Here is a 20,481-nt window from a genome sequence, read left to right as displayed (position 1 = left end):
CACCCTTCTTTACTATGGATCAACTGCTGCTAGGTTCACCCTTCTTTACTATGGATCACCTGCTGCTAGGTTCACCCTTCTTTACTATGGATCACCTGCTGCTAGGTTCACCCTTCTTTACTATGTATCACCTGCTGCTAGGTTCACCCTTCTTTACTATGGATCACCTGCTGCTAGGTTCACCCTTCTTTACTATGTATCACCTGCTGCTAGGTTCACCCTTCTTTACTATGGATCACCTGCTGCTAGGTTCACCCTTCTTTATTATGTATCACCTGCTGCTAGTTTCACCCTTCTTTACTATGGATCACCTGCTGCTAGGTTCACCCTTCTTTACTATGTATCACCTGCTGCTAGGTTCACCCTTCTTTACTATGGATCACCTGCTGCTAGGTTCACCCTTGTTTACTATGGATCACCTGCTGCTAGGTTCACCCTTGTTTACTATGGATCACCTGCTGCTAGGTTCACCCTTCTTTACTATGGATCACCTGCTGTTAGGTTCACCCTTCTTTACTATGGATCACCTGCTGCTAGGTTCACCCTTCTTTACTATGGATCACCTGCTGCTAGGTTCACCCTTCTTTACTATGTATCACCTGCTGCTAGGTTCACCCTTCTTTACTATGGATCACCTGCTGCTAGGTTCACCCTTCTTTACTATGGATCACCTGCTGCTAGGTTCACCCTTCTTTACTATGGATCACCTGCTGCTAGGTTCACCCTTCTTTACTATGTATCACCTGCTGCTAGGTTCACCCTTCTTTACTATGGATCACCTGCTGCTAGGTTCACCCTTCTTTACTATGGATCACCTGCTGTTAGGTTCACAATTCTTTACTATGGATCACCTGCTGCTAGGTTCACCCTTCTTTACTATGGATCACCTGCTGCTAGGTTCACCCTTCTTTACTATGTATCACCTGCTGCTAGGTTCACCCTTCTTTACTATGGATCACCTGCTGCTAGGTTCACCCTTCTTTACTATGGATCACCTGCTGCTAGGTTCACCCTTCTTTACTATGGATCACCTGCTGCTAGGTTCACCCTTCTTTACTATGGATCACCTGCTGCTAGGTTCACCCTTCTTTACTATGGATCACCTGCTGCTAGGTTCACCCTTCTTTACTATGGATCACCTGCTGCTAGGTTCACCCTTCTTTACTATGGATCACCTGCTGCTAGGTTCACCCTTCTTTACTATGGATCACCTGCTGCTAGGTTCACCCTTCTTTACTATGTATCACCTGCTGCTAGGTTCACCCTTCTTTACTATGGATCACCTGCTGCTAGGTTCACCCTTCTTTACTGTGGATCACCTGCTGCTAGGTTCACCCTTCTTTACTATGGATCACCTGCTGCTAGGTTCACCCTTCTTTACTATGGATCACCTGCTGCTAGGTTCACCCTTCTTTACTATGGATCACCTGCTGCTAGGTTCACCCTTCTTTACTATGGATCACCTGCTGCTAGGTTCACCCTTCTTTACTATGGATCACCTGCTGCTAGGTTCACCCTTCTTTACTATGGATCACCTGCTGCTAGGTTCACCCTTCTTTACTATGGATCACCTGCTGCTAGGTTCACCCTTCTTTACTATGGATCACCTGCTGCTAGGTTCACCCTTCTTTACTATGGATCACCTGCTGCTAGGTTCACCCTTCTTTACTATGGATCACCTGCTGTTAGGTTCACCCTTCTTTACTATGTATCACCTGCTGCTAGGTTCACCCTTCTTTACTATGGATCACCTGCTGCTAGGTTCACCCTTCTTTACTATGGATCACCTGCTGCTAGGTTTACCCTTCTTTACTATGGATCACGTGCTGCTAGGTTCACCCTTCTTTACTATTGATCACCTGCTGCTAGGTTCACCCTTCTTTACTATGGATCACCTGCTGCTAGGTTCACCCTTCTTTACTATGGATCACCTGCTGCTAGGTTCACCCTTGTTTACTATGGATCACCTGCTGCTAGGTTCACCCTTCTTTACTATGGATCACCTGCTGCTAGGTTCACCCTTCTTTACTATGGATCACCTGCTGCTAGGTTCACCCTTCGTTACTATGGATCACCTGCTGCTAGGTTCACCCTTCTTTACTATGGATCACCTGCTGCTAGGTTCACCCTTCTTTACTGTGGATCACCTGCTGCTAGGTTCACCCTTCTTTACTATGGATCACCTGCTGCTAGGTTCACCCTTCTTTACTATGGATCATCTGCTGCTAGGTTCACCCTTCTTTACTATGGATCACCTGCTGCTAGGTTCACCCTTCTTTACTATGGATCACCTGCTGCTAGGTTCACCCTTCTTTACTATGGATCACCTGCTGCTAGGTTCACCCTTCTTTACTATGGATCACCTGCTGCTAGGTTCACCCTTCTTTACTATGTATCACCTGCTGCTAGGTTCACCCTTCTTTACTATGGATCACCTGCTGCTAGGTTCACCCTTCTTTACTATGTATCACCTGCTGCTAGGTTCACCCTTCTTTACTATGTATCACCTGCTGCTAGGTTCACCCTTCTTTACTATGTATCACCTGCTGCTAGGTTCACCCTTCTTTACTATGGATCACCTGCTGCTAGGTTCACCCTTGTTTACTATGGATCACCTGCTGCTAGGTTCACCCTTCTTTACTATGGATCACCTGCTGTTAGGTTCACCCTTCTTTACTATGGATCACCTGCTGCTGGGTTCACCCTTCTTTACTATGGATCACCTGCTGCTAGGTTCACCCTTCTTTACTATGTATCACCTGCTGCTAGGTTCACCCTTCTTTACTATGTATCACCTGCTGCTAGGTTCACCCTTCTTTACTATGGATCACCTGCTGCTAGGTTCACCCTTGTTTACTATGTATCACCTGCTGCTAGGTTCACCCTTCTTTACTATGTATCACCTGCTGCTAGGTTCACCCTTCTTTACTATGGATCACCTGCTGCTAGGTTCACCCTTCTTTACTATGGATCACCTGCTGCTAGGTTCACCCTTCTTTACTATGTATCACCTGCTGCTAGGTTCACCCTTCTTTACTATGGATCACCTGCTGCTAGGTTCACCCTTCTTTACTATGGATCACCTGCTGCTAGGTTCACCCTTCTTTACTATGGATCACCTGCTGCTAGGTTCACCCTTTTTTACTATGGATCACCTGCTGCTAGGTTCACCCTTCTTTACTATGGATCACCTGCTGCTAGGTTCACCCTTCTTTACTATGGATCACCTGCTGCTAGGTTCACCCTTCTTTACTATGGATCACCTGCTGTTAGGTTCACAATTCTTTACTATGGATCACCTGCTGCTAGGTTCACCCTTCTTTACTATGGATCACCTGCTGCTAGGTTCACCCTTCTTTACTATGGATCACCTGCTGCTAGGTTCACCCTTCTTTACTATGGATCACCTGCTGTTAGGTTCACAATTCTTTACTATGGATCACCTGCTGTTAGGTTCACAATTCTTTACTATGGATCACCTGCTGCTAGGTTCACCCTTCTTTACTATGGATCACCTGCTGTTAGGTTCACCCTTCTTTACTATGGATCACCTGCTGCTAGGTTCACCCTTCTTTACTATGGATCACCTGGTGTTAGGTTCACAATTCTTTACTATGGATCACCTGCTGCTAGGTTCACCCTTCTTTACTATGGATCACCTGCTGCTAGGTTCACCCTTCTTTACTATGGATCACCTGCTGCTAGGTTCACCCTTCTTTACTATGGATCACCTGCTGCTAGGTTCACCCTTCTTTACTATGTATCACCTGCTGCTAGGTTCACCCTTCTTTACTATGTATCACCTGCTGCTAGGTTCACCCTTCTTTACTATGGATCACCTGCTGCTAGGTTCACCCTTCTTTACTATGGATCACCTGCTGCTAGGTTCACCCTTCTTTACTATGTATCACCTGCTGCTAGGTTCACCCTTCTTTACTATGTATCACCTGCTGCTAGGTTCACTCTTCTTTACTATGGATCACCTGCTGCTAGGTTCACCCTTCTTTACTATGTATCACCTGCTGCTAGGTTCACCCTTCTTTACTATGGATCACCTGCATTCACAATTAGCATGAATAAATAAAAAAGTCACAATACCGTGACTGGAACGATACACAAATAACCCGCACATAGAAGAGAGAAGCTTACGACGACGTTTCGGTCCGACTTGGACCATTGACAAAGTCATGGATTATAAAGGCCTTTTTCTTGGTTAAACTTTCTTCAGTAACATTTAGAAAAAAATCGCACCATAGAGAGGAACTTTATAATTATGTTGACATTTCTATTTTTACATTGTAATTTATCATATGTCGATTTTACATGGTATTTTTATGCGTATTTTTGTATTCCATTTTCTTCTAATTTTTGTTGGGTATTTTTATATGCCATTTTTTCTAAAGAAAAATTTTTGTATGCCTTTTTATTTACCAATGTTTAAAAATGTTAATTTTCCCTATGCTTTTTTTTTTAGTTTTATACGCCATCTTTGTACGTCATTTTTATATATTCCATTTTTACGTGATGTATTGAAGTTTTTTATATTTGCAGTTTTTATATGCTAGTGTTTGTATTTTTCACCAAAATTGTCCTTGAAGTGACTGTACTTGAGAGTCCTTGATTTAACATACCTTGAAGTGACTGTACTTGAGAGTCCTTGATACCTTGAAGTGACTGTACTTGAGAGGCTTTGATTTAACATACCTTGAAGTGACTGTACTTGAGAGGCCTTGATTTAACATACCTTGAAGTGACTGTACTTGAGAGGCCTTGATTTAACATACCTTGAAGTGACTGTACTTGAGAGGCCTTGATTTAACATACCTTGAAGTGACTGTACTTGAGAGGCCTTGATTTAACATACCTTGAAGTGACTGTACTTGAGAGACCTTGATTTAACATACCTTCAAGTGACTGTACTTGAGAGGCCTTGATTTAACATACCTTGAAGTGACTGTACTTGAGAGACATTGATTTAACATGCCTTCAAGTGACTGTACTTGAGAGGCCTTGATTTAACATACCTTCAAGTGACTGTACTTGAGAGGCCTTGATTTTCAAGTGACTGTACTTGAGAGGCCTTGATTTAACATACCTTCAAGTGACTGTACTTGAGAGGCCTTGATTTAACATACCTTCAAGTGACTGTACTTGAGAGGCCTTGATTTAACATACCTTCAAGTGACTGTACTTGAGAGGCCTTGATTTAACATACCTTCAAGTGACTGTACTTGAGAGGCCTTGATTTAACATACGTATGACAGGTTTTAATTTCTCAGAATTCATCCTTCCCAGGGGTTCATAATTTTAAATCAAACCCACTTTCTAAACAGCAGTTTAAGGGGAAACCCGAACATAATCCTAATATTTGATGTATGGAAAAGATATTTCAAAATTCGAAATTTTTTAACTTTTTGTTTTTCCATGATTTTTGGAGTATTAGTTCTGGATTCAAATATGATTACATTTTCCTAGGCGCCGTTTGAACCCTACGGGTTTACTACTTCCTCGTAAATATAATTATTTCTTGCTAATTTAAAGTGTTGACTAGTGAATCTGTTTTGGAACTAAGTTTTGTGATGTAACTCGCCCTTGTCTAGTTGTAGATGAGTGGCAGAAATTACTGTCCAGTCAGTGTAGCTTATTATTATTATTATTATTATTATTATTATTATTATTATTATTATTATTATTCAGGCGGCGTATAGCTAAACTCGTATAAATCATACACCGCCTGGGGAATGAGAGGTAATTAGGATTGATCCAACGAGGAGGTAAAGTAAGTTTGTCTAAGTAGAAGTACACACAGATAGTTACACAAATTATCATACATAGTAATATAGTTGTAAATTACCCACCAGGATAACCCAGAAAAGTCAGTCAGTTTTCATCGGGGTCCTTTTTTTTCCTCTGGATCAAGAGCTTTTCTCCAGCATCAAGGCCAGCCCCTCCATGTTCTTGATAGCTCACCTTCGCTAGGCAGACTATTGTTACATGTGCCCACACTTAGTGCTTCTCATGGTGCTAAACTGTTGTCAGGGTGACCTTCCGTGTTGGTGCTGGTTTGTCTTGAGAATACATTGGAGGAGTACTGCGTACTTCAGGCTTGCTGGCCCATGGTAGGTCTTGATACTAGGCAGGTCTTCCTGATACTAGGCAGGTCTTTTTGATGCTGGGCATGTCTTATGTTAGGCATGACCTGATGCTAGGCAGGTCCTTCAAGAAATTGGTGACTGATGCTGTATGATATACCATCCACTTAAACGTCTGTTTTTTAACTGTGATGATCCGCTCAGTGACTCGGCAACCACTGACGTAGCCTCGATAGTGATGCTTCTGACAAATATCAAGGGATCAGGGTGTGTTCTCTTACAGACAGGTTATGGTGATACAGACAAGCTGGAAAAGGACACTTGCATGCAGTTCAGGACATTTATAGTTCTGCAAGACTGAGAGACTTGTTACCACAGATTGTATTGCCTTTGTATATCGTCTTTGTATTGAATTGAAAAATCCTCTGGTTGGTGAAGCGTCTTCACTCAAAGATACCCATGTGTTACATGCCTGTCTAATTCCTCACTTTGTCGATATTGTGTACCAGTATTGTAATTAAAGGCAGTGTTTTGCCCCGGGTAGTTTCATCAGTGATGAAGTCACCCGTGAAGAAACGTTAACTTAATAAAGTCTTAAACTGTGTACAAGTGCCCTTTTCTTATTTACTTATTTGTTGTTGTGTTAGGTTCCCGTGGAACTGATCCGATATTATCGAGGTGTTACAAGGATTAGAGAGGATGGAGAAAAATAGGTTGACTCGGAGTGCGTATTAATCTAGGGAGGAGGGAAGGAAGGGCAGAGGTCGTTCTAGGAAGGGTTGGAGGGAGGAAAGTAAATGTTTTGAGTGCTTGGGGCTTGGACATCCAACAGGCTCGTATTGAGGGTGTTACAGGAATGGTGCGTAGACAAGTGGTTTTAATGATTTGATGTACTGTATGTGGTCTATTGGTAATTATACTGATTACCCTTATATTTGAAGAAAGGACATTGAAAAGCCTTAGAATTGTTTACTTAGTTTTTTAGCACACTTCACCATTTACTTGTCACTGAGAGTATTTTGCTCAGTCGACCATGCATTCCGTTCTCGACTACCTGGAGTCTACCTGGAGGTTATTCCGGGGATCAATGCCCCCGTGGCCCGGGCCATGATCAGGCCTCCCGGTAGATCAGCAGGGCCTGATCAACGAGGCTGTTACTGCTGGCCGCACGCAATCCAACGTACGAACCACAGCTCGGCTGATCCGGCACCGTCATTAGGTATCTGTTCAGCTCCCTCTTGAAGACAACCAGGGGTCTACTGGTAATGCCCCTTATTGCTGGTGGGAGGATGTTGAACACTCTTGGGCCCCGGACACTTACTGCGTTTTCTCTTAGTGTACCAGTGACGACCCTACTTTTCGTGAGGAGTAATTTCAGTGTGTGGTTTTGGAGTTAGTCCCACTGACATCTTACACTTATAAATTATTACAATTTAAGGTATTTTAGACGTTTGAATTGTATAGAGTCTAGAACTGCAATTTTCCCTGCCTCTGTGACGTCATTCTGGTGTCGGGTGGAAATCCTAGCATTATATCTCATGTGATGTACTGGAAAGCGAACATTGGTCTTATTACCAAAATCCCCACTGAGTGGATAGTCGTGTGGCCAGAAGTTTCCATATTTCTCCTGACAAAACACCAAAATTATCATCCCATTAATGGGGCTCTTAGTGTACAATATTATTATAGGCTGAGAATGGTAGTAGGGTTCAGGGACCAGGAATACCTTACCTGGTTACACAGGAACATATTGGAGAGTAGGCTTCAGAGGCCGATAATTGCTTGCCTGGTCATATTGTACCAGAGATACAGCACATCACATCGGTTCAGCATTACGCTGTAAAGTTCGATTATCTTTGTGGGCATTATTGCATGCGAGACAAATTGACTGTCAATATAAAGCACAATTCTACAACAATGCTTCTTGGGTCATTCTGCAAGCGGAATGATTTTTGCAATGATTGTTATGGCGTAATGTGTGAGGTGGGTGTTGTGATGGCTCCCGCATTGACTTGTGCTGATACCCACACTTCTACCCGCATACCACTGGCTCCTGTGCATTTCTCTCTCTCTCTCTCTATCTATCTATCTATCTATATCTCTCTATTTTACATAATTGAGTATATATGCAGCGGGCTGTTGCTATTCTACGATACATTGTGGTAACTATAACTGCCCCAGTCTATTACATGGGATGTTTCCCTTGTCATAAAGAATAGGGCACAATACAGTGACTGGAACAATACACAAATAACTCTCACATAGGATAATGAAACTGATAAGGTTTCGGCCTGACTTGGACCATTAACTGGTGACTAATTAATGGTTCAAGTTTGACCGAGCCGTCCTAAATTTTTATTCTATGTGCTTGTTATTTGTGTACAAGTCCCCAGTCATATCCTTTCCCGGTGCTGTCAGCGTCCAGGGTAATTAACGGCAGATAATGAGGCGAAGGTTGCTATTTCTGCCTCAGACTTCGTGGTATGTTATTGGGACGTAGCAGGTCCGGTGAGCCCTACAAATTCTTCGTTGATTGAGCATTAGGCACACACTATCACGACGGGAATAATTGATAGTCAGTATAGTCAGTATATTAGTCAGTATAGTCAGTACTCGTTGGAACGCAGGAGGGAGAGATATATCATAATCTACACTTGGAAAATCTTGGAAGGAATGGTCCCAAATCTGCACACAGAAATCACTCCCTACGAAAGTAAAAGACTGGGCAGGCGATGCAAAATGCCGCCAATAAAAAGTAGGGGCGCCATTGGTACACTAAGAGAAAACACCATAAGTGTCCGGGGCCCAAAACTGTTCAACAGCCTTCCATCAAGCATTAGGGGAATTGCCAATAAACCCCTGGCTGCCTTCAAGAGAGAGCTGGACAGATACCTAAAGTCGGTGCCGGATCAGCCGGGCTGTGGCTCGTACGTCGGACTGCGTGCGGCCAGCAGTAACAGCCTAGTTGATCAGGCCCTGATCCATCGGGAGGCCTGGTCATGGACCGGGCCGCGGGGGCGTTGATCCCCGGAATAACCTCCAGGTAACCTCCAGGTATTACATTTGTGTGGTATTTTTTCAAACACTACCACGCAGGATGGTTTCCCAGTTACCTGGAGTTGGAGTTTACCTGGAGAGAGTTCCGGGGGTCAACGCCCCCGCGGCCCGGTCTGTGACCAGGCGGCCTGGTGGATCAGAGCCTGGTCAACCAGGCTGTTACTGCTGGCTGCACGCAGTCCAACGTGCGAGCCACAGCCCGGCTGGTCAGGTACCGACTTTAGGTGCTTGTCCAGTGCCAGCTTGAAGACAGCCAGGGGTCTATTGGTAATTAGGGGGATGTTGCATCGTCTGCCGAGTCTTTTGCTTTCGTTGTGAGTGATTTTCGTGTGCAAGTTCGGCACTAGTCCCTCTAGGATTTTCCAGGTGTATATAATCATGTATCTCTCCCGCCTGCGTTCCAGGGAGTTATATTTCATCATGGGAAGAGTTTCGTAAGTTAGGTAATATGCTATATAATACTTTCGTTGTAGGAACAGAAGCCGTCTGTTTTCTTGTCATATACCGTCACACAGGATGGGTTGTATACATGACATAATCTGCATTATAGTAACTATGCATTGTGGGAACAAGCTAGCAATGATATTACGTATACCATCACACAAGATGGGGTGGAATATAATTATATTCAAAGTAGTAAGCAATTAAGCTAATTTCTTAAAAACTTGGTTTAGCAATAGGCTTTGCTAATTGTCTCATATTTAAAGATAAACACCAGCCACCAACATTGATACTTAGCTCATCAGTAGGGCACAATAATTTATTTATATTTAGTTGTCAGCACAACACGACTCCATTGCAACACTGGCATAGTTGTAAGCTCCTCGTAAATTTATTGCCATGCTCGATGTCAAATAATCAATGTCAACCATGTTTGTGGCGCCATAGTAGACATTGCGACGTTACAGTCAGGCTCTCTATTGTCATTGTTGCTTATCCACTTGTTGTCATTGTTGTTATCCGCTTATCACTGTTGCCCGTCTACTTAGTCATTGTTGCTTCTCAGAGTCGGATTAAGATTTTGTAGGCCCTTGGGCTACAGGTACCGTGAGGCCCCTGGGCTACAGGTAGTCAGGCCCCTGGGCTACAGGTAGTCAGGCCCCTGGGCTACAGGTACTGTGAGGTCCCTGGGCTACAGGTACTGTGAGGTCCCTGGGCTACAGGTACTGTGAGGTCCCTGGGCTACAGGTACTGTCAGGCCCCTGGGCTGCAGCCCCTAAAAACCATGCCATAATCCAGCCCTGCTGCTTCTAAACACTTTCTCCTATTACGTCAGTTTGCTTGTTAACTAGTCTTGTGTCATTCCATTTCCTGTGATGACTGTGAGAATGAATTACTCGTTGTTGTGGTTATCTGTTGTACAGACACGTATGTTCCCCCAATGTGTGTAAATTCCTTGAAGTTTTACCATCTTATTTATCAGCCTCCACAAGAAATAGTGTAAACACCTTTTATCAGTTGAAAACTGACATAGGTGTTTATTATTTACGGATGATAGCTGCTTGTCAGGGAAATATAGAGCATACATATGCCTGTACAACTGTGAACCTCAACAACGCGTGTGTGATTCAGTGCAGTTCTGAGTTACCTCGTGTAATGGAACAACGCAAGAGCGTTTATTAATTCAACTGATCTACACAGGAGGAAGTGTTTAGAATCCCTCATACCAGTCATACATTCACTCATAACAACTTCAGCGTCACCAAAGTATTATGAATTATTGAGACCCCTCAGCACTGCCACCAAATAATACATCTTACGTACAACTCTGTTATTAAATCTTTGCTTTATCTTGTACAGCTATTAAATATTTTTGTTACCTCTATACTCGAACCCTCCTTTACACCTCACTATGTATCCTTAATGTGTCCGGTTATGTACCCTGAAGCTTGACATGACTCCTGGCCAGCGCAACGTAGCCTAATATTATTTAGAACGTTGCATGAGTCTCCGTTGGCCTGATTGTTGTGAGTGGCATCCTGGGGAAGGACTTAATCCCAGTGGAAATAATGTATGTAGTTTGGCTGTCTTGGGTCATCCTGGAGTTTATAATACTCCTGTGTGTTAGTCAGCTCAGAAAGTAGTCTTCAAACTTTCAATATCTTCGTTTACTTTTATGCTGTATCTCCTCCATTCTTCCCATCCCATCTTCTCTTACTCTCATCCCATCCTCCATCCCTTCCTCCCTAAAACCTCTCCCTGCCCATCTCACGTCCCCTCTCCTCCCATCTCCCCTCCCCACTCCCATATCACCTTCCCTCCCTGCCTATCTAACCTTCTCTCCCCTTCCATCTCACCTTCCCTCCCCTCCCATCTCACCTTCCCTCCCTGCCTATCTAACCTTCTCTCCCTTCCCATCTCACTTCCCCATCCCAGTGCACAACTTGTCAGGTCACGTTATGAAAGGGTTACCTTCCGTGTGCTGCCTCATTATTCTCTGTTTCTTATAAATTGTGTCTCGAGAAAAAGAAAACACGGAATAAGCTTCACTACAATTTTAGGTCTAATTGCAAAATTCGGGGAGATTTTAATTTGTTAACACTTATTTATTTTGCTTATAAAAACAAATTTTTCTGTGGGAAGACCTTGAATTCTTTCGTAATTGTGTTTAAATGATGTAACACAAAATTTCTGTAATTTGCTGCAATTTTTTCGTAGTACAGGGTTGTTATATTCGGAGTGGAGTGCTAAAGCAGTATGGGTCATGGAGATAAAAGGTATACATAGCGACACGATGGAAAAATTCAACAAAATTGCAGTATAATGCGATCCTTTATTAACAACGTTTCGCCCACACAGTGGGTGAAACGCTGTTAAAGGATCGCATCATGCTGTATTTGTGTTTAAGTTTTTCCACTGTAAGGATCATAGAGCCTGGGAAATGGTCGTAATCAGGTTTCATCCGAGGAAAGGGAGCGTAGTCTAGTTTCTTAAATGTCCTTCACTATCATCAAGACACCCCCGCCTAGAAAGAAACTTCAGCTTGAGATTTCTAATGGCATGTGACAGTAACGTAGCCTTTATTCACTGTGTAACTGTCGTTTAGAATAGGATAGCGGAACACAAATGATCTATCCAATTTTGCTAAAAAAAAAAAAATAGTACTTTGCATTTCGATTTTTTTTTCATAAGTTCTTGTCCATTCACGAGAAACTCGTATTGATATATTGGTAGTAATGTAATGAACACTGATCAATATAACGTAAGTCAACATGGAGACAGGAGACACTGGGGAGGGGGGGAACCGGGAGCTATGTACAGCGGAACCTCACTGTTTGAATTTAATTGGTTACTTGGTAGTGTTGGAACTGAAAAGTTCGATGTGGGAAACAGAATTTGCGAGGCTTGATCAGCCTCGCACACACTGGAGGATGTTGAACCGACTCTTCCCTCTTCTTGAGAGTTCGGTCAGTGTCAGAGGTCACTTTTGAAACATGGCTTTCGTGTAAAAATTTTTTTTACAACTGAGTTTTAAACAAGTCAGTGCGTTCGGACTCAGAAAAACCTTCAAAGACGGGTCTTATTTTTTTTCTGAACAAAATTGTTGTTCGGACTCCTGTTCGAGGTTCCATTGTATTCACTTCTCTAACTGAAGGTGGTCTCATTTGTTTCTGTCGTCACCATGAGTGTTGTGTTACTCTGGTCAGTCTTCATAACATTGCTATCACCGTATGATCATGGGTTTATTGTATGAAGAATAAGCCACAATAACGTGGCTCCAATAGTTTACATATAGCCCATACTTAACCCACGCCTCATTATGTGGGTTATTCATGAATGGGTTTGTTGTGAATAAACAAGAATTGTGGAAAAAAACATGAAGTTATTCTTAATATAGAGCAGTATGAGTGTAAGCTTTAAATTGCGTTCTCTGTAGCTGAAATATCTTTCAGGATGGTGCCCCCCTCAAGGGAGGTTCCTTGACGGTGGTGAGGGGCTCTTGATCTAGAGAATTGGATTTGTTCTCCGGTTCCCTGAATTGAGCCTGAATACCTTCTATCCCCCACATGCGCTGTATAATACTATGGGTTTAGCGCTACCCCATGATTATAATAATAATCAGGATGGTGCCTTGATGCTGATGAATAGCTCCGATAAAGCCTGATTTACCTCCCATTCCTCACACTACTGTAAGACCTTTACGGGTGTAGCGCTTCTCCATTAGCATAAATATAATGCAATACAATAACTACGTCAGTGACCTGAGAAAAGTATCCCCCATCTCTCAAGCCCAGCCCCCTTAACTTTTTCGCAGTTATTAAATTGAAGTAACTTACTATTTCTTGCCTTCAATCACTTAATTTCACAAAAGAAAATTCTAGTTGACATAAATCTGGTTTACTATATTTGACTTTGTGTGTTTATAATAAATATTAATGTACATTGTTGGTGAATGTTTTAGGCTTGAGGTAAATAACCTGTTGTTGAGTGAAGAAATGTGTGGTGGCTTGTAGTGACTGCGAGATGCTCACCTTGTTGTATCTCCGTTCACCTCTCTCCCTTCTCTCCTTATTTCTCCCCCTTCTCCCCTCTTACTCTCCCTCTCACGCCTCGTAGATTGTAATCGCCGGCATTATTGGTGGTTGGCCTCTCGAGCCCTGTTGTACCTACTCCTGAAACTGGTATTATGGTGAGAGATGGAATGTAATTGGTAACTGGCATATACTAATTTCCTAGCTAATATTAACTATTGTGTGAGGGGGAAGGGGCGGAATTACACCTAGTGACCTGACTTCATTCGTTACTTCGTAGTTCATTTTCTTCCACCTGAAAGTTAGGTTTGAAATGTGTTAATATTATTATATATAACCCATATAATTCTGTCAGTTGAAAACTAGGCTGTACATTAAAATATATTTTTACTATGATAATTCTTGTAACTCGCTACCAACCGAAAGTTTAAGTTTTGAATAAATAATTACATTTTTACAATGTAACAAATATTTTTTTTTTAAGATTTCAACAGGAGGGAAGAGTTGCATGATAGGCACTTAAAGCCTCGTTCATTGTAAAGTTTAAGGCGTAAATTGGTGCGATGCACATTTTTTACCCACGGTATCATTACGCTTTAAAATTACAGTGCATTTCCCTTTCACTCTGATGAGACAGAAGTTCTTGACCTCCACCCTCGTACGTATTTTGTGGCCAGATACCATCCAGGGAGATATTTGTTATTCAGGTAGTAGGATATTAGACAGCCATCTTAGGTAGTAGCTTGGTAGACAGCAACCATCCAGGGAGGTGCTATTGTCACCTAGATAATAACTTGACTTAAGAAATCGTAATGACACGATTGCAAATAATAGCTTGGTAGACAGCAACCATCCAGGGAGGTGTTGTTGTATCTAGGTAGCTTGGTAGACAGCAACCATCCAGGGAGGTGCTATTGTCACCTAGATAATAGCTTGGTAGACAGCAACCATCCAGGGAGGTGTTATTGTATCTAGCTAGCTTGGTAGACAGCAACCATCCAGGGAGGTGTTATTGTATCTAGCTAGCTTGGTAGATAGCAACCATCCAGGGAGGTTCTATTGTATCTAGATTGTAGCTTGCTAAACAGCAGCCATTATGAATTAAAACTACCCTTCTGGGAAGGTGTTAAAAGGTTATGGCTGGTGGAATGTTTTGCCGAGGTAATGACTTGAAATCAGGTCTCCGGAAACTGTAATGACGAGGGCGTTACGATAAGTGGATTGGCTATCGTGGAAAATATCTAGGTTATCGTTGAAAATGGCTAGATTATGGTGGAAAATGGCTAGGTTATTGTGGAAAATGGCTAGGGTATCGTTCAAAGAAATCTTAGGATGGTAAATTCTTGTTTTCGTGAAAAATGATTCGATTATCTTAGAAATGACTAGGTTCTCATGGGGAAATGGCTGTTATTGTGGAAAATGTCGTTTATCATAGATACTTGAAAATATTTATCGCAGAAAATTGCCGTTTTGTGGTAAATGACTGTTAGAAAATTAGGTGCGGAATACGGGTATTATCTTTGGAAATGTTGTGGTGAAAATGGAGTTATAATGAAAAATGGGTGCGTTATGGGTTGTAGTGAGTGGTGTGTGGGTGTGTACCCCTGGAGAGAGAGCAGCAGGTGTGTGTAGCAGCACTGATGCAGGTCACTGTGAGAATTAAGTATCCTGTTTGGCACCAAGGACATTGTTACTCTGTTAGCTTTTGTCTTTATCTGAGGTATTAGCAATGCAAGGTTCCTGTACATTAATTTGAATAATTGGTTTAGTAAACTTACAAGTTGATATGAGACAAGCACAACATTTGGGTATCTTTATTCTGGAAAGGTTTCGCCAGCCAGTGGCTTCTTCAGTCCATTAATATCAAGAATGTTATTACTCACGAAATCGTAATATGATTTCAAATATTCATAGTTGGATGAATCTTACTGTAGCCAGCTGGTGGCCTAGTGGTTTACCACTGGCCTGGAGTTTTACTAACTTGCCATGAGTTCGAACTCCACCCGTTACATGGTTTGTAAGGATGTTATTCTCTAAAATAGGGAGTAATGTGAACTGTGCACGAACCTGTGAATAAAGGAAGACTGTAGTATGCCTATTGGCCCATGCTAGGCAGGCTCAACTCACCCACCCACTCCCATTTATGTAACCCTCTAAATAACAAAAAAAAAAAGGCACAATACCGTGACTGGAACGATACACAAATAACCCGCACATAAAATAGGGGAGCTTACGACGACGTTTAGGACCGAATCTACATTTAAACCTACCCACAATTCTCGCTTCAATGCTAACCAGAACTCTCAGATCTTTGTCTTAACTAAGATCTGGATTATTTAGTATTTTAGCTTATAAGCGCCATAGTTATTTTCTGTGTTGCGTTTTAGGCAATGGAAATAAATGGTATAAAATACCGACACAATGGAAATATAAACACATATGCAGTATAATGTGATCCTTTATTGACTACGTTTCGCCCACACAGTGGGCTTTTTCAAGTCACAAACAGAACTACCTGGGGTGGAGGGAACGCGAGTATTTATAGTCAGGTTCAGAGTGCTGAGGTCAGGTGGAGAATGCTGCATCTGATGTACCGAGTGGGGTTATAGAGTCTAAAATCTTGGGTAGCTTGGAAAGGAGATTGGACAAGTTTGTGAGCAGACCTTCTACAGTGTTATGTGGGATAGCGATGAAGAAGTTTCTTGGCAAGTGGTTCAGCTATGTTATAGAAGCCACTATTCTGGTTGAAGTTGTCGGATATAGAAATAAGTGATGATTCCAGGATTCTTCGGTATTGAGTGTTGTCTTCTGTGGCGATAAGTCTTGAGTTTCTGTAGTTTATCAAGTGGTTGTGTGAATTACGGTGTTGTACGCAGGCATTCCTTGTGTCGTCAGACCTGCTTGCGTATTGGTGTTCTTGGAACATCAGAATCCTTCTTGTGACACCAAAGTACTGAAGGTCTTTCACCAGATGACTTGAAGATCAAATGATGTATGATCAAAACCGCGGTGAAAGACCTTCAGTACTTTGGTGTCACAAGAAGGATTCCGATGTTCCAAGAACACCAATACGCAAGCAGGTCTGACGACACAAGGAATGCCTGCGTACAACACCGTAATTCACACAACCACTTGATAAACTACAGAAACTCAAGACTTATCGCCACAGAAGACAACACTCAATACCGAAGAATCCTGGAATCATCACTTATTTCTATATCCGACAACTTCAACCAGAATAGTGGCTTTTATAACATAGCTGAACCACTTGCCAAGAAACTTCTTCATCGCTATCCCACATAACACTGTAGAAGGTCTGCTCACAAACTTGTCCAATCTCCTTTCCAAGCTACCCAAGATTTTAGACTCTATAACCCCACTCGGTACATCATCAGATGCAGCATTCTCCACCTGACCTCAGCACTCTAAACCTGACTATAAATACTCGCGTTCCCTCCACCCCAGGTAGTTCTGTTTGTGACTTGAAAAAGCCCACTGTGTGGGCGAAACGTAGTCAATAAAGGATCACATTATACTGCATATGTGTTTATATTTCCGTTTTAGGCAAACTTAGCGATCAAACTTACGTTGCTAAATTTTACATAATTTATTAATTATAATTTTACAATGATGAAATATGAATTTCGTGATATCCAGACCAGTTTTAATGATGTCAAGACTTGTGGAAATATACGCTTGGCTTGTTTAAGACAAGATCGTTGTGTTGTAAGTCAAGTCGTCGAGTTTTGGTTACAGTTAGTTAAGACGTGTATACACTGTCAGTGGGTAATACTGGAGTGATAATGTGAAGTAACGAAGTTCGGTCTGTAATGCTAATCCATAATTCATTTGTGTCTGCTGGAACCTATTGTGGCAGTCTTTGATGTGTTAAGGCAGTCTGTGTGATGCGTTGTAGCGGTCCGTGTGATGCGTTGTAGCGGTCCGTGTGATGTATTGCAGCAGTCTGTGATATACTGTGCAGATAATATTTATCAAAAGCATATAAAATTTACCGGAAATGTTTCTTCATTTGCCTTTTTGTGTGGATCAATATGCGTTCAGACCTGGTCACCAGCTTCTGTAGAGCGATCACCAACATCTGACTGCAAAGTACTAATGCTGGTAGAGTTACTGGCTCCAGGAGTTTTGTCTAGCCGTTACCGGTTTGACTAAGCTTCTAGAGAGCGAAACGTTACCGCAATAAAATGTCGCATTAGTTACACATGTGTTTTTTTTATCGAACAACATGCTGGATAGACTACACCGCAGTTTGCGAATGGAGGATCGTGTGTCTAATATTCCGTAACTTTTCTTTTTGGTTAAAAGCTCTGAATAGCCTACACACAAGACGTAAATTACAAGCGTCAACTACGTGGCTATCCTTTGTTTTTTAAATGGGGGTGAAAGCCTTTTATCCCATCCCTCTAACACTTCATGGAACAACCTCGGCCCCCTCCCCCTTCCTTCCCTCCTCTAGATTTTCGCACCTTCTTGGTCATCCTATACTGCTTTGTTCTCTCTAAATATTCAAACTTAGCGGATGGTGGACCACTAAGCGTTTCACCCCCTGACAAACACCCGTGTCGTGAGCTATTTGTATCGTAGGGGTTCTTAAATGGAGATATCGAGGATTGAAGGTAGACACACTTGTTGGATGGTAACGATATATTGTCAGACTGTGATGATGGGAAATGGAGCCCAGCCTCTGCCTGTCCTAGCCTATGTCAAACGCCGACTGAGAGCGAGGTAGCTAGCTTCACACTCAAGCTGCATCCCGTGACGTCATACAGTCACAGGCCTAAGGGGTCTTCTATATAAACACATGGATGATACTAATATGCTATACAACACAGGGATCAGCAACTATGCTGACATTTGTCTTTACTGACAAAACAACTCACCTCAATAACTAAAAAGGTCTTGTGCTTTGTAATTTATAACTACGTATAAACCAATCTGTCAGTGATAGAGGCCTGGTCACAGACCGGGCCGCGGGGGCGTTGACCCCCGGAACTCTCTCCAGGTAAACTCCAGGTAAACATTGGTTTAGAAAGATACGTTTACCTGGAGTTTACCTGGAGAGAGTTCCGGGGGTCAACGCCCCCGCGGCCCGGTCTGTGACCAGGCCTCCTGGTGGATCAGAGCCTGATCAACCAGGCTGTTACTGCTGGCTGCACGCAAACCAACGTACGAGTCACAGCCCGGCTGGTCAGGAACGTGAGCAAACAATAGGACAGAAAACGTTTCGATCCTGGGACCTTTGAAGTAATCAAGGTCCCAGGACCGAAACGTTTTCTAATACGTCATAATGTTTGTTCACGTGTCTTCAGTCTCATCGGTTAATCACCAAACACACTACGTGACTACGGAATTACAAGTTAATTATTGGAAGTGCGGATTTTATTTATTTATTATCACACCGGCCGATTCCCACCAAGGCAGGGTGGCCCGAAAAAGAAAAACTTTCACCATCATTCACTCCATCACTGTCTTGCCAGAAGGGTGCTTTACACTACAGTTTTTAAACTGGAACATTAACACCCCTCCTTCAGAGTGCAGGCACTGTACTTCCCATCTCCAGGACTCAAGTCCGGCCTGCCGGTTTCCCTGAATCCCTTCATAAATGTTACTTTGCTCACACTCCAACAGCACGTCAAGTATTAAAAATATTTGTCTCCATTCACTCCTATCAAACACGCTCACGTATGCCTGCTGGAAGTCCAAGCACCTCGCACACAAAACTTCCTTTACCCCCTCTCTCCAACCTTTCCTAGGCCGACCCCTACCCCGCCTTCCTTCCACTACAGACTGATACACTCTTGAAGTCACTCTGTTTCGCTCCATTCTCTCTACATGTCCGAACCACCTCAACAACCCTTCCTCAGCCCTCTGGACAACAGTTTTGGTAATCCCGCACCTCCTCCTAACTTCCAAACTACGAATTCTCTGCATTATATTCACACCACACATTGCCCTCAGACATGACATCTCCACTGCCTCCAGCCTTCTCCTCGCTGCAACATTCATCACCCACGCTTCACACCCATATAAGAGCGTTGGTAAAACTATACTCTCATACATTCCCCTCTTTGCCTCCAAGGACAAAGTTCTTTGTCTCCACAGACTCCTAAGTGCACCACTCACTCTTTTCCCCTCATCAATTCTATGATTCACCTCATCTTTCATAGACCCATCCGCGGGTATTATTATTATTATAATCAAGGGGGAAGCGCTAAACCCGGAGGATTATACAGCGCCTGGGGGGAAGTGGAAGGCATTCAGGCTTAATTCGGGGAACTGGAGCACAGATCTAATTCCCTAAATCAAGAGCCCCTCACCAACATCAAGGAACCTTCCTTGAGGGGGGAACTGGGGATAGCACATTAAGTGAGAGATGGTAATTACCAGGTTTCACGTTATTTTTGTTTCACAATAGTGACAAGTTGGTAAGACACGTGTGCAGTAAAAATACCTAAGTGTTCCCAGGTTTTTAAAAGTACAGTGGACCCTCGAATTTAGTAGTGCTTTTTTTGTATGCAAAACTATTTTTATTATCTATGAAATGTATTTTTTTGTTAATATTTTTGGGTGTCTGGAATGGTTTAATTGGATTTACAATATTTCCTGTGGGAAATATTAATTAACAAAAAATACATTTTATAGATAAAAATAGTTTTGCATACAGAAAAGGCACGACTAAATTCGAGGGTCCACTGTAATTCCAGCTCTGCTGGAACCACAACCTTGGAGCATGTCGTACGTGATGAACCATAACGAATGCTTAGATGATATCCTCATTCCCCATACTCAGGTCCCCCATCTCAGGCTGACACATTTCATTACTTGATGTATGTAACCCA

General features: G+C 42.6%; 1 protein-coding gene across 7 annotated transcripts in view; it reads left to right on the top strand.

Annotated features, from left to right (window-relative positions):
• Positions 1-20,481, top strand: part of LOC128699797 (serine-rich adhesin for platelets) — a 350,518-nt gene that overhangs the window by 59,744 nt on the left and 270,293 nt on the right. The window lies entirely within an intron of this gene.

This window comes from Cherax quadricarinatus, chromosome 81 (genome assembly GCF_038502225.1).
Source record: "Cherax quadricarinatus isolate ZL_2023a chromosome 81, ASM3850222v1, whole genome shotgun sequence".
NCBI classification, from domain to species: domain Eukaryota; kingdom Metazoa; phylum Arthropoda; class Malacostraca; order Decapoda; family Parastacidae; genus Cherax; species Cherax quadricarinatus.
Note: the sequence above shows the minus strand (reverse complement) of the source record. Positions and strands in the feature narration are given on the sequence as shown.